Source organism: Anabrus simplex, chromosome 11 (assembly GCF_040414725.1).
Source record: "Anabrus simplex isolate iqAnaSimp1 chromosome 11, ASM4041472v1, whole genome shotgun sequence".
NCBI classification, from domain to species: Eukaryota; Metazoa; Arthropoda; class Insecta; order Orthoptera; family Tettigoniidae; genus Anabrus; species Anabrus simplex.
In genome coordinates this window covers 74,277,488-74,293,564 of record NC_090275.1, presented here as the reverse complement: position 1 = coordinate 74,293,564, position 16,077 = coordinate 74,277,488, and the positions used below count along the sequence as shown (strand labels likewise).

At 39.3% G+C, this 16,077-nt stretch overlaps 1 protein-coding gene across 2 annotated transcripts in view; it reads left to right on the top strand.

Moving 5' to 3' along the window:
• Nucleotides 1-6,143: 6,143 nt before the first annotated feature.
• The window catches only part of LOC136883454 (protein maelstrom homolog), a 228,650-nt gene continuing 218,716 nt past the window's right edge, over nt 6,144-16,077 (top strand). Inside the window, exon 1 of one of the 2 annotated variants that reach the window (XM_067155759.2) lies at nt 6,144-6,176. The gene's annotated coding sequence lies outside the window, so the exon portion shown is untranslated. Of the gene's footprint in view, nt 6,177-6,235; nt 6,372-16,077 lie in introns of those variants that run through there. The other variant, XM_067155761.2, reaches the window with a different exon arrangement.

The following is a 16,077-nucleotide window of genomic DNA, read 5'->3' as shown; positions in this document are numbered from 1 at the left end:
CCACTTTCTTTTCCCATAATTACTAAGAAGACTACGTACAATGGTCCCTCTTAGGATCATGCTGCTGACTTACACGATATTATCTCTTAACATAAACTGTATCCATGCACCTAGTAAACAACTTCTGTTCCGGCAACTTCTGCGTGACCAGGATGTTGATATTGCCCTTCTTCAAGAAGTAGCTACGGAGGACTGGCAATCAATACCTGGATATGAAAGAATCTTAAATGTTAACGAAGACAAACGTGGTACTGCTATATACATCAAAGACCAATAATCTTCAAGAAATTGACCGTGAAGCGGAATCAAATACTAGCCATATCGATATACAGTCAGTCGGTAGTATTACTGAAATAATCAAGAGATTTCCAGAAATTTTCGAAGAAAAGATAGGGTGTGTGCCAAATTTGAAAGTGTCTCTTCAGCTCCGAAAGGATGCCAAGCCAGTCTTTCATAAAGAACGTGATGTTCCATATGCCTTATGGGAGAAAGTAGAAAAAGAATTAGACGATTTAGAAGCAGGTGGGATAATCTCAAAAATCAATTACAGTGATTGGGGTTCGCCACTAGTAGTGATTCCAAAGTCCGATGGCGGAGTTCGACTTTGCGTTGATTACAAGATAAGCGTCAATGACAAATTAGTAGCAACAAACTACCCAATTCGGAAAATGGATGACATCCTAAATAGCTTGAAGAACTTAAGGTACTTTTGCCTCCTGGACACATATAAAAATATCTTCATCTCCAGGTTGATGATGAGAGCAGCAAGATCCAAACCATATCAACACATCGAGGTACATATCGCATGCATCGTCTTTCCTTTGGTATAAAAACAGCTCCGTCCGAATTTAATAGAAACATAGATCAAGTTTTATCTAGACTATCAAAAACTCATTCATATTTTGATGACATTATTATTCACGGTTTTACAAAAGCAAAATGTCTACAAAACCTATTTGCCTGCCTTCAAATGCTCAAAGAATTCGACTTACACCTAAATCAAAGGAAGTGTGCTTTCTTTGAAACCAGCATCGAAAATCTGGGCCATGTTATTGAATATAATAAAATCATGAAGTCACCAGCCAAAGTTAAAGCAATACTTGAAATGCCTCGTCCGTTCAATACAGACGATGTTCGAAGATTTCTTGGAATGATAACTTATTATTCAAGATTCATTCCAAATACTTCAACTATGACCTACCCCGTGAGGCAGCTTCTCCGCAAGAATAAGAATTTTCATTGGACTAGTTCTTGTGAATCAGCATTTGCCAGACTAAAGGACGAGATCGCAAGTGATCGAGTGCTGATACCTTATAATGCAGATCTACCACTGGTTCTAGCTTGTTGCGCCAGTCCAACAGGTATTGCTGGAGTCCTGTCACACATTGTTGATGATGTTGAAAAGCCTATCGCATTTGCTTCAAGGTCCTTGTCTTCAGCTGAACGTAACTACAGCCAGCTGGATCGTGAGGCTCTAGCAATTATGTTCGCTGTCAACTATTCTTATATGTATCTATTTGGACGCAAGTTTAAGTTGATAACAGACAGCCCACTTACTAGAATCTTCCATCAGAATTCAAGATTACCAGCTATGACTTCTGCTAGATTATTAAGATATGCTTCATTTCTTTCGGGATTTGATTATGAAGTTGTATATAAAAACGGTTCAGAACATACCAACGTTGACTGCTTGTCAAGAGCAGCGATCATTCAATCACACATTTCACTCGATATAGTGTTCAATGACGAAATTCATAAAGTCTGTTATTCAACCAATGCTGAAATAGCAACCACGGAATTAAATCCTGACAGTAATCGAATTTTAACAGAAAACGATGAATTGTTATCAAAAATCAAAGCAGAGCTCATGTCATCTGAATCCATAGACAATGAATTCACACTAGATGATGGAATCTTATTCAAGGGTCAAAGAGTCGTCATTCCGTCAAAACTCCAGCCATTAGTCCTTCAGGAATTACATAGCACACACATAGGGATTACAAAAATGAAATAATTAGCGGGGCATTATTGCTACTGGAAGAATATTGATAAGGATATTGAGAAAATGGTAAAATCTTGTCAGGCCTACGCTGATATTCGATCCTCTCCAGCGAAATTGGGACGTACCTACAGACAACTGGAGCAGCGTTCACATCGATTATGCGGGTCCATTTCAAGGTTTCTACTTCCTTCTTATTCTTGATGCAAAATCCAGGTGGGCAGAAATCAAAGTAATTCGGGAAGCTCCGACATATGTGAAGACAATTGAGCTATTAAAAGAAATATTTTCATTTCATGGATTCCCAATAGCGATAGTCTCTGATAACGCTACAATATTTGTAAGTGACCTATTCAAATCGTTCTGTAGGGAACACCTTTTCAATACAAATTACATGTAACACGGTATATTCCAAAAATTCACAGCTCCTGGACATCTCGCAACTAATAGAATGGCTGAACGAAACATCCAGACGCTAAAACGTCAACTAAAAGCCATGTCGAATGACCCCTTGTCTATATCCAGAAAAGTGCAACAGATCCTTCTGAAATATCGTGCCACCCCTCTAGAGTGTGGAAAATCACCAGCTGAACTGTACCTGAACAGACCATTACGGATCAAACTAGACGCTATTCGCCCAATCCAACAGGAAGGAAATCAAGAGGAGACTCATGGACATCGCAATCTAAGCGTGGGAGACAGAGTCCATGTGAAATTCTATGAAGGGAATAAAATGTCATGGAAGTTATGGAGTAGTCATTGGAAAGTTTTGTGATTTACATTACCGGATTCAGGTAGACGATGGTTATAGCCTCCAAAGACATATTGACCAAATACATAGAACGGAGGTTCCGAAGAAGACAGGTACAATCACTGATCAGCAATTAGGCCCAAGTCAACAAGAACAACATCCTGAATATAAACAACCTTTCATCTTCACTGACTGGACGAATGAGCCAATCCCTGGGAGTAATCAAGGACTCGAGGCAGAAGAAGACATGCAAAATCGAAGACTTGAAGCAGAAAAAAACGGACCTCCACCCGCAAACCTAATCTGCAGACCAGAGAGGACACGCCGTCCGCCGCAGTACCTTAAGGACTATGTTACTTAAATGATCTCCAAATTCTCTTCTTCAAAATTAAGCGTGGGAGACTGTTATATCCCAGTAGAATGCGCGCATTTCGACCACAGCATTTATATAGAAACTGTGTTATTCTTTGTAGAGGTTGCTTTATGTCAGTGTATCACGAGACACTTGTCAATGCAGTGTTTATGTAAGCAAGGTGTTCGTGTTTAATTATAAATGTCATTCGTGTATGGTCATAACAGACACTTACTTACATATCGAACATTGTACTTTAAAACATCGCAATATACAATACAGCCACGTCAGGTGAGTACAGGTTTGCCTCAGGGAGATATACTGAGTGGCATTCTTTTTGCTATATTTATGAAGGACTTTGAAACAGACATTCTCCGCTATGCTCGTATACAGGCGTTTGCAGATGACTTTTTGGTTTATTATACGCACGAGAATTTACAGTTTTGTAGACAGCATATCATATACACGCTTAGAGAGGCCATGACATGGTTGAATACTCATGGACTGCATCTTTTTATCGCTAAATGTCGAGCGATGATCTTCACACACCATCGTACCTATGATAGCTCACCGATTTCTTTTGATGCTTATTACATCCCCATAGTTAGCCAACATAAATATCTAGGATTATTTATAGATCATAAGCTTATATGGAAGCAGCATTTTCGCTATTTACGCTCGAAAAGTGATCAGTACATACAGATAATAAAAGCTATCACCCGTAGACACTGGGGAGCTGACCCGTGTGTAGCAATATCCTTGTACAAGTCCACTATAAGATCGATCCGGGTCTATGGTGGACATATCTTTGACTTGGCAGCGAGCACGAATTTGAATACTCTTAATATATGTCAATATCAAGCACTGCGCACGTGTATAGGAGCTCTGAAATCAACACCTACAAATGCACTTTTGGTAGAAGCTTGCGAACCACCCTTACATGTTCGTAGAAAAATGCTTGCTATGCAATATTTACTCAAAAGAATTTCTCTTACGAGGCACCCTTTAATCCCAAATTTGCAGCTCCTCCATGAGTATTATTCCATACGGCGTCAAGGTTTGCGATGACTGCCTGCTTTATATCATGCTTTCGATGCGTTAAAATCTTTTCAAGGTACAGTACTGCAAAGTGAAAATTTAATTGCCTATACTTTACCGTATTCTGTTCCCCATTTTCGGCTACAGATAATCTGGCCTACCCGCAGTAGCTATATTGCTGTCATTCGTGCACAGGAGCCAGTTCATTTGCCCGCTAAAAGATTGAAACTTTCCTGTATCTCTCCAAGCATAGACATATACACAAATGGGCCAAGAATACCACTGGAGTTGGAGCCGCTTTCTGTATACCTTCAATAAATGTCAAGAAACTATATGGTTTACCTAGTGATTGTTTGATCTTTATTGCGGAATTATTCGCTATCCAACACGCTTCACTCTTTGTTCAGCGGCATGTAAGCAAGTTACGATATATACGGATGCGCTGAGCGCGTTGCAGTCCCTGATCTTCTATGCGCTATCTTATAACTGGTATGTATATAACGTTAAAAGTCTTCTCGTTCCTTCGTCCGATTATGCAGCTGTAATTAGACAATCTGCGCGTAATGAATGGCAACATGAATGGCGACAGACTGCAGAAGTCAAAGATAACTTTTATTATCATCTACAAACATCTATACCGGTAAAACCATTGTTTGTGAGAGGATCATATTCCAGAAGACATATTACTAACAAAGTTAGGTTGCGTTTTAATGATGCCCTTACTCCTCTATATAAATTTCGGTTCCATTTAACGCAGGATCCAAACTGTTCGTGTGGTGCAAGAGATGGAGATGCGAATCATCTACTTTTTCAGTGTCCTGTATATGTCAATCCGCGTAGGAAGTTTATTAGTATTCTCATACGACTCAAGCAGGTTTTTCCAACCAGTGTTTCTTGTTTGCTATGTAATCCTTTGCGGAGATCATCAAAGTTCTAAATACGTTTTTGGATGATGGAAATATTGCGTTATAAGTTTCTATGTGGTGTATGGGGGATCGTATTCAGATATTACTGATTCCATTGGGGTGGTTCATCACATTTTTGGAGTATTTAGTGATAGTGATTTGGTGGAATATAGTGGTGTGCGTCCCTTCAAGATGACGACTTGTTATGGACTAAAGTTTTCGCTTGTATTAGTGTTATTCAGCAAGTAATAGATTTTAGAATGGGTGAAATTACCTCGGTAAAAGCCCACAACTCATCACCACCACCAACAATAATACTGACCCCCTACAAATCAAAGTTCCAATTACAGATTATTTTCCCCTTTTCAAATATGAAGCTCGTCAATCTTGGCAAACCATGTGGCACCACTCGCCAAGTATCAAAGGAAAATACTTCTATCAAGTGTAGCCCTATATTCCTACAAAACCATAGTATTTAAAAGGATCTTGTACTCGGCGTCATATAATTAATATCATACGTTTGCGTTTTAACCACGCATTAACTCCCGAGTATAAATATAGATTCACTTCTCTAACCTCTCGAACTGTATATGTGGTCAGCCAAACGGGAGATAGCAATCATATATTTTTTCAATGTCCGCAATATGCGTACAGTCAACGTCTTTTAATTAAGCAATTAATAAAATTTAACATACCTCTGCCAATAAGCATTCAATCCTTATTATTTGAACCCTCACCATGTATTATTTCACTAGTAAACCAATGTCTTGACCATATCAAATTAAGGTTGCACTTCTACATTTTTTTGGTGTTAAATACAATGACGAGATAATTTGACGTTACCAGCAATATTACAAATCTACGTGTGATTAAAAACCCCTGAGTGAGTGATGCGTGTGTATATTAAGTCTCATTTACCATTTAAGGGATGATAAAAAGTGTGTATAGTTACTGGGTGACAGTACGACTCAAACCCAAACAAACCTATCTTGAAGAAGAAGATGAAGAATTTAAGCTATGTTTCCGAGCAAAGTGGTTCCGAGTTTAAAAGTTGGCATTAGTGAAGCGAAAGCTTTTTTTTTTTTTTTTCAGTTTCTTTGGGCTTTTTTGGGTTGCTATTTGGCTGTAGAGGTATGTAGAAAAGAGAAAGTGTGGTTATTTCGTCTTTTTAGGACTTGACGTATTATTATTGTTCTTTTATTCATATGTCGACGATTAATTGCTGTAGCCTAGCACTACGTTATAGGTCATTTTTTCATTGTTTATTTTAACTAGTGATCTCGAGCTGTTTTTGAGTATATTTTGGATTGCAGATCTATTGTGAGGGTAAGATTATTTTTATGGAGCTTAAGAATTTTTGTGTAGCCATGCTTCATTTTTTTGCTTTCTCATTCACTAAGTAAAGTTCACTAAAGGTTATCGTTTACTCAATTTTGAAGTTCTGTGGTTAAAATGTTATTTGGCAAGTTGGCCGAAATTGTTTCCATTGGCGGTATCGAATTACTGCGACATTAGTTATGCAGGGGCGAGTATCTATGTACAGTACAGTACAGTACTTGTTACTGGTGTTCATTAAACCTGGACTTTTGTATCACTAAATTTCCATTCTTGCAATTAGGTAATCATTTATGTGGTTAGATCAGTAATTTTGTAAGCTTTTGTTTATCAGATGTCACTTTGTGTATATATCCCTGGAGTGGTCGCATAGGTTTTGTCAATATTAATGGTCGCACCGGGTCTCTCAGACCCATTTTTCTCAGTGTTTTACTATTAGATTCTTATACTTTATTTCCAATTACAGTATTATAAGACATTTCGTTTATTTTAATGCAGTTTCCATGACTGCAATATTTAACTATCCCGTTTCTTAACCAAAAAGTGTATTTTTATAATTATACTGAAAAACTGATTGTTTGTGAAAGGTAAAACACGGTAACAGTAACATGTATTTTACATAATTTTTTTCACTTTTTCCTGCATCTACTTGCACAAAGCAACACTTTCATCCATTTTCTACACAGTCTCCATAAAACATATTTTTGAGAATTTCACACTTGAACTGTTGGTACAAAAATATGGATTTGTTTAGGTATGTGTGAATTGTGTGTCATAATTCATAAAATAAAAATCAAATTAGTTTTAGAAACACATCCAAGTACAGGGAAACATCACTTTAATCAATTTCTATGCACATTCTGCAGCAGATTTATCCATGTTCTCTGCAAATGACATTTTGGCACTTAGAGCAGATGAAGGTTGTCTTCCTGTCTTTGCTTGTTGGGCACAAATGAGATCTCGTTCTTTTCCTGGGAACTTCTGTGGCAGGTGCTTGCACAGGGTAATTATATCCAGAATTAGCTTCATCCAGTGTTACACAGAAGAAAAAGTGTACTAAACTAACAATGCAATGTTTGACAACAAAGACCAACGTTAACAGTCGCACCGGGTCTGCAAGACCCAGAACAACCTGTAACGCTCAAAAGTTTTCAAGGCAACTGAGAGCGGGCTACTGTGTTCGGTTGAAGGTTGGGAGCCAAGAAGTTACCAGGGAGGAGGGAAGCGCTCAGTGCATTCCAACAACAGGAATACCAATAAGTATATCCACCCGGGTCTGGTAGACCCAGTACGGCTACTCCAGGGATATCAATGATATGTGTTAAGGGGGACCTCATGGAATCTTCTATTGTGAAGACCAAGAACTTAAGTCCGTAAAGCATTTTAAATACTTGGGCGTAATTTTTCAAACCCAAGGTAATGTTTTCACCCTCCATCTCATAGACCGTCTAAATGCATCTATGAAAGCAATATCTGACATTAAGCACCTGGGAAACTTGTCTTTAGAAACGGCCATAAAACTCTTTCATCTAAAAATCAGCCCTATAGCAACATATGGCTTGGAAAACATTTGGGAACATTTGAGTATGAAACAGTTAGATAAAATCGAGAAGTTGAAGGCAATCTACTTGAAACGGGCTCTGTGCCTCTCCAAATATTCTCCTTCCCGGCTCGTGTATGAGCTATCCAGAGAGGGATTTTATGTGGAAGAGCTAAGGTTACAGTTGTTACGTCCAGCAACAACACCCTATATATATCTGCTTCGAGACCTACGATCGAAGAAGGCTGACATCTGGGAAGATTTCTACTCTACCGATGCCATGCTAAATCGCGAGTGGGTTCAAGGTGGATACGAACTGCGACACCTGCTGACAAGGTTCTCCGTTCATGGGTTCCATTATAAACTGTGTAATATTAAGCGTTATCATGAACCAGGTTTGAACTGTGTATGTCTAAGATGTGGTGCACACTGTACTAGGTACCATGTTTTAAATTGTAAACAGCGATCAGAATCATTGGTGAAATTTTGCAACGAAGACTAATGTTCTGTATAGTAATTCTTTGCACATTGTGCGCGTTAAATAAATTATTATATGTGTTAAGAAGTAAAATCAGAGATAAAGCTGTTTTCAGATGATATTATTCTGTACAGAGTAATGAATATGTTACAAGATTGTGAGCAACTGCAAAATTACCTCGATAATGTTGTGAGATGGACAGTAGGCAATGGTATGAGGATAAACGGGGTTGAAAGTCAGGTTGTGAATTGCACAAATAGGAAAAGTCGTCTTAGTTTTAATTACTGTGTTGATAGGGTGAAAGTTCCCTTTGGGGATCATTGTAAGTACCTAGGTCTCAATATCAGGAAAGATCTTCATTGGGGTAATCACATAAATATGATTGTAAATTAGGGTTACAGATCCCCACACATGGTTATGAGGGTATTTAGGGGTTGTAGTAAGGATGTAAAGGAGAGTCCATGTAAGTCTCTGGTAAGACCTCGACTAAAGTATGGTTCCAGCGTTTGGGTCCCTCACCAGGATTACCGGGCGAGTTGGCCGTGCGGTTAGGAGCGTACAGTTGTGAGCTTTCATCCGGGAGATAGTGGGTTTGGACTCCACTGTCAGCAGCCCTGAAGATGGTTTTCCGTGGTTTCCCATTTTCACACTAGGCAAATGTTGGGGCTGTACTTTAATTAAGACCACGGCTGCTTCCTTCCCACTCCTAGGCCTTCCCTATCCCATCGTTGCCATAAGTATGTTCCGAGCTGTCAGTGGAGTGATGGCGTGGAATGAAATCAGTAGACGAATAAGTTTGAGTGGTGTCTTTAAAAGTAGGAAAGATCATAATATGAAGATAAAGTTGGAATTCAAAAGGACGAAGTGGGGCAAATATTCTTTTATAGGAAGGGGAGTTAGGGATTGGAATAACTTACCAAGGGAGATGTTCAATAAATTTCCTTTTTCTTTGCAGTCATTTAAGAAAAGGCTAGGAAAACAACAGACAGGGAATCTGCCACCTGGGCGACTGACCTAAATGCAGATCACTAGTGATTGATTTATGTTATATGCCCGTAGATAAGGTTGTTGCAGCCTTCGAGACCACTTTAGCCTGTGTTAACCCTTTTATTTATGTAACGATTTCAACTCTCTTCTACTCAAGTGTGTTTGTCAAAGTTCCTTTTCCTTCCTATGATTTTTACTCCATTTCATTTACATTCCTTCGAAACTAAACAAAAGCCCTTAATATATCAGTCTGTTGCTGGAATGCAGATGACTGTATTAAAAGATGCACGTATTGAAGCCCTTGATGTATAGAGTATATACGTGTCATGACATTAGTAGGCGAATAAGTTTGAATGGTGTCTTTAAAAGTAGGAAAGATCACAATATGAAGCTAAAGTTGGAATTCAAAAGGACGAAGTGGGGCAAATATTCTTATATAGGAAGGGGAGTTAGGGATTGGAATAACTTACCAAGGGAGATGTTCAATAAATTTCCAATTTCTTTGCAATCGTTCAAGAAAAGGCTAGGAAAACAATAGATAGGGAATCTGTCACGTGGGCTACTGCCCTAATTGCACATCAGTAGTGATTGAAAAATTCTTGGATCAATTGTTGGAAGTTACTTATAAGATATTGCTTAACAATAACAAAAGACACCCAATACATTTTCTGAAATAGGTGCAATATTACACGGAAAACACAAATAAATGGAAAACTTGGTTGTTCAATTTGCTTTTATTTGTTTGAATATATTTCCCTTTTGTAATATTGATCAGCACATTGTATTATACATGTATTTATTAAATATTATAAATACTATGAAGGAGTGATGGCCAAATTGATAGAGCATTTGGTTCGGGTTATTTTCATGTGTTTTTTAGCAGCTTGTTAGCAATGATCATAAAGAGTGGGAGCTAAACAAAATCTTTACTAATCTTTTGAGTGCCGCGTACTATTACGGTTTTCCTAACGCTGAGCGCCAAGACCAGTTTAAGTTTTTTTCAAGCTTTTGTTTGATCATTCACAGTTGATATTTTCGTTATTATATTAGTAATATGGTTGCCTGTATGAATAAAGCCTTACTCAGTTCATTTATGACCATTAGTAAATATTTGGCAGCCAAAAACCCAAAAATATGAATTAAAAATAAAACAAAACAAAAGTTTAGCAATAAAATTTAGGTAGACCAAAAATTTTTTAATACATCGCAAACATATTTTTTTGAATAATTATATAATTATTAAATATTATGAAGCTATGTTGAAAATTTCATTAATTTTGTACCTAAAATAAAACTGTAGTAAAAATACTTAGTTTACATATCCAAATGAGCCAAAATAAAAGTCGAATAACACTTGTATGGTTTATATGTCAGTGCTAATGAAATACGGTACAAGCTTCTTTTACATAACACTTATATACTACATACTACAGATAATAATAATAAATTCAGTAAAAGTATATTTTCCAAGGCCTCTCAAACGCACTTATGTTTTGTCAAGGATAGTTGATATGTAATCATTTTCACAGCAATAAATAAACAAGTAAAAGATCGAGAGTAACTAGACACAGAGCGGATAAGGTACGTTGCGCGACTGCTAGTGTTGTTGCCACGCCAAGTAAAGCGCGCCAATAAATATGCCTGCTGATTGGATTGATATACTGAAACAGTGGTTTTGAAAATAAAAGAGGTTCGAACCCCACTGTCGGCAGTCCTGAAGATGGTTTTCCATTTTCACACCAGGCAAATGCTGGGACTGTACCTTAATTAAGGCCACGGCCGCTTCCTTCTCACTCCTAGGCCTTTCCCATCCCATCGTCACCATAAGACATATCTGTGTCGGTGTGACGTAGAACAAATCGTAAAAAATAAATAAAAATAAACAAGGCTTGTTATTGCAAAAATAGTAAGTCTTTCACTAACTGTATTGGATAATTCTGAATGGAAATGACTGTTCCTTTTAATAATAAAAAATAAATACTGAACGTCCTTTTGAAAGGATGTTGGCATGTTTCAGATGGAAACCAAACTGGCTTTCAAAAGGATGTTGGCACTTAGAGCGTTAAGCCACGGTTACTCGCATGGTGAGCTTGGTGCTTACCTTTGTAGTATATTGCTTCTTGTTGGAATGTTAGAAGACCTCTACCTTTGAAACTCCCTCTACCTTTCTAACAGGCCGTTAGGAAGGGGATGTGCCAGTTATTTCCATTATTTCTGAAAGCCAAGACCCTCAATTCTATATTAGGTGCGACAGTGCATGATTGGTGAGTGGTGCGCTCAGTAGCGAGTAACAGTGCTACTCACATTTTGGTCATTGTAATAAGTCAGGGTTTGTCTTATGCTTGTGTTTAATGGGAAATGTTTGTACTGTGACTGTTGTTAGTCAATTTATACAAGTTATAATGGCATCCACTGCTCAGGTACTTTTGTGGTAGGGTGAGACGGAGGAGGAAGTGGATTTGAACAGTAAAACTGATGGTAATGAAACAGAGGAGGTTTACGAAAGTGATCATAATTCTGAAACAGGGTGTCCGCAAGTTCTGGGGAAGAAGAGGCACTTTCGTTTATTAGATTCTGTGAGATGAATTTACATAGCTTGTTTTATGGCTGGATGTCCTTCCTGATGCCAACCTCACTTGAGGAGCTAATGAAGATGAAATAAATGATGGTGAATGAAGTTGGCTAAAGAGGTGGAATCAATCTGCTGTGGCCTTTGAATAGAAGCTTTCCCGACATTTGCTTGGAAGCGTAAACAGAAAACCATTCTCCAGACAGCTCATGGTGGGGATCAGACTCACACGTCTTCCGAATGTAGAGCTTGGCTCCATAGCCACTCCACTCGGCTGTGCTCCAAAATAAATATCTCATTTTGATGTATTAAAAATACCTCCATCTTTATCTGGACATAAAGGTGAGCGCTACACTCGTCAGCGAGTAATGGCACACGTAAAGACCTAGCAAGTAAGTCTGGATTATTTATTTATTTAGTGCATGGCTTGAGATACAGCATCTATTGTTATAAGATCTACACTATATACTTATGTCCAAATTGTTTGTATAGTCTATAGCCTCTGGAGTCTCAAAAGCAAAGTCACTAGCACTGCCATTGTATTTTATAGTCCTGCATTCTTCGATGATGTGCTTCACTCTCTGTTGTGTAGTGCCACAGTCACACTCAGGCGTTGGGATTCTGTTCCACTTGTAGTGGAAGGCTGCACAGTTCCCGTGGTTTGTTCGGATCCTGTTCAGTGCAGACCATAGTCTACGAGGGAGCTCGAAACCAGGTGGCAGCGTCTTCTTCACAGAAGGCATTGTCGGGCAGTATTTGTCATTGAGTCTCTTCTGCCATTCAGCATAAGTTTGGTAGTTGCTGTTCCACAAGTTCATGGCATCTCTAATTGGTGGTTTTCTCAAGCGCAGGCGATTAATATTCGCCGATGTCATTATGTAGCGGGAGTTCTGGGTTATTCACTATTTTACTGAATTTTCTTAGGAGAGCATCTTTACGTCTGAGATCTGGAGGAGGGATATGACTTAACACTGGTAGGCACTGCATGGGAGTAGATTTGATTGTGCCAGTGATGAGACACATTGTAGTGTTCAGCTGGGTATCTATGATGTTTGTGTGGGCACTATTCAGCCAAACAGCAGCGCAGTATTCATCAGTCGAGTACACCCACTCTAAAGCTGAATATCTGAGTTGCAGCTGTAGATTCCCAAGTTGTTCCACACAGCTTGTTGGTTATATTGTTGCGAGCTCTTACTTTGGCAGGGACGTTCAGTATATGTTGTTTATAAGGCAGTGTTCTATCCAGTGTGACTCCTAGATATTTAGGGTACCTATTATGTCTCAATTTCTGGTTGTCCATGTAAGCATTTAACTCCTGTTAGCCATTTTATTGTTTAGGTGGAAGCAACAAACATTAGTTTTGCTGATGTTTGGTTGGAGTCCCCATAGTTTAAAGTAGTGTGCCAGTGTCTTGAGGTCTTCAGTCAGGATCTCTTCTGTTTTCTCAACTGTTTTGTCCCTGATAGCAAGTGCCTAGTCATGTGCGTATCTGAATTTCGTTGCAAGTGTCTGCAATATGTAAACTAAACAGCAAAGGAGCGAGAACTGACCTCTGTCACAGACCGTTGTTCAGCGATCTTTGGCTGCTTACAGCTGTCCCATTGTACAGTCAAAATTGTCTTTGACTCAACATGTTGTTCAGGAGTCGTGCAGTTATCCTACATGGGACCACTTTCAGGAACTTATAGAGTAATCCATCTTTCCAGACTGTGTCATAGGCTGCTGTCAAGTCTATAAATGCCACTGAGGTCTTGAGTTTTCTTTGGAAGCCTGCTTCTATGTAGGTTGTAAGAGACATAACTTGATCTGTCGTACTTCTCTGTGGTCTAAAGCCCTCCTGTTCCACTGGAATTTTCTTGAGTATCTCAGGACCAATTCTGTTGAGCAGAAGTCTTTCTAATAGTTTATATGCAATGCTGAGCAAGGCAATAGGGCGCTAGCTCTCCGGTTTTTCACTTGGTTTACCTTTCTTAAGCAAGGTAATAATCTTTGTCTGTCGGAATAGTTTTGGTGTCTTGCCTCTTTCAAGGATATCAGTGTAGAATTTAGCCAGCCAGGCACGAGCCTTTTCTCCACAGTGAGCGAAGAACTCTGGGTGTATACCATCCTCACCAGGGGCTTGACCTGATTTAATGTCACTGATAGCTATGTTTATTTCTTCCACACTAAATGGTTTGGAGTGTGCCACCGGGGAACTACTTTTTTAGGAGTTTCAGTTCTTTCTTTAAGTTCTTGGTAAGTTTCTTGTTTCTTTTGCTTTTGGAAGTCATAATCAGATGAGAGGCAATCTTGTTTGGATGGATTTCTGACATCGTCCGTCCAGTTTTTTTCCGTCTCCAAGCTTCTTTAGGAGAGACCATGCTTTAAGTAAACTCTTTCAAGATTACTTGTAGAGATCATGCTTGATATAGATGTTGATTCCCATAGGGAATCTGAAATATTTGTCCTGAATGAGCAAATTTATAATACCAATATAAATGGTCCGTTATTGGACATTATAAATTTTCCAGCTAGCTCATTCTTGGTTGCCAGCGTTTCGCCCTCTTGTGCTAGGGTGGGCTCATCAGTTGGTACCTAGCACACCTACCAATACGCTGGCTAGTGCATACCGTGGAGGCCACTGCGTAGGCTAACTGGAGCCACCGGCAGTGCCAATGCACTAAGAGACTTTGTCTCATCACTAAAAATTGATGCCTGCTTGGCCATCAGATGATATAGATGTTGATTCCCATAGGGAATCTGAAATATTTGTCCTGAATGAGCAAATTTATAATACCAATATAAATGGTCCGTTATTGGACATTATAAATTTTCCAGCTAGCTCATTCTTGGTTGCCAGCGTTTCGCCCTCGTGTGCTAGGGTGGGCTCATCAGTTGGTACCTAGCACACCTACCAATACGCTGGCTAGTGCATACCGTGGAGGCCACTGCGTAGGCTAACTGGAGCCACCGGCAGTGCCAATGCACTAAGAGACTTTGTCTCATCACTAAAAATTGATGCCTGCTTGGCCATCAGATGTATTGGTAGGTGTGCTAGGTACCAACTGATGAGCCCACCCTAGCACACGAGGGCGAAACGCTGGCAACCAAGAATGAGCTAGCTGGAAAATTTATAATGTCCAATAACGGACCATTTATATTGGTATTATAAATTTGCTCATTCAGGACAAATATTTCAGATTCCCTATGGGAATCAACATCTATATCATCTGATGGCCAAGCAGGCATCAATTTTTAGTGATGAGACAAAGTCTCTTAGTGCATTGGCACTGCCGGTGGCTCCAGTTAGCCTACGCAGTGGCCTCCACGGTATGCACTAGCCAGCGTATTGGTAGGTGTGCTAGGTACCAACTGATGAGCCCACCCTAGCACACGAGGGCGAAACGCTGGCAACCAAGAATGAGCTAGCTGGAAAATTTATAATGTCCAATAACGGACCATTTATATTGGTATTATAAATTTGCTCATTCAGGACAAATATTTCAGATTCCCTATGGGAATCAACATCTATATCATCTGATGGCCAAGCAGGCATCAATTTTTAGTGATGAGACAAAGTCTCTTAGTGCATTGGCACTGCCGGTGGCTCCAGTTAGCCTACGCAGTGGCCTCCACGGTATGCACTAGCCAGCGTATTGGTAGGTGTGCTAGGTACCAACTGATGAGCCCACCCTAGCACACGAGGGCGAAACGCTGGCAACCAAGAATGAGCTAGCTGGAAAATTTATAATGTCCAATAACGGACCATTTATATTGGTATTATGAGATCATGCTTGTCGACTCGATTTAGTGAATTCTAGAGAGCTAACTTTATCTTCCCATTTTTGCCTCCTGACTGCATCTAGGCTGTGTAGAAGCAGGGGCCTGTTCCACGAACGAACTTTGCAACTTTTCAACTTTGCACTTTTCACTTTTCAATTATGGCAAAGTGCAAAGTCTTTCTGTTCCACCATGAACTAAGTTGTACGTTTCAATTTCTTTGCAAAGTGAAAAGTCTTTGCGAATGAGTGATCTGATCGAGTTTATTCCATGAGCAAACTGTATAGGCCTAACTCTTATGATTTTAATGCTTTACTTTTTGTGGCAAACTTGGCGGTATAATTGTCGTACCGTTAAAGTTTTT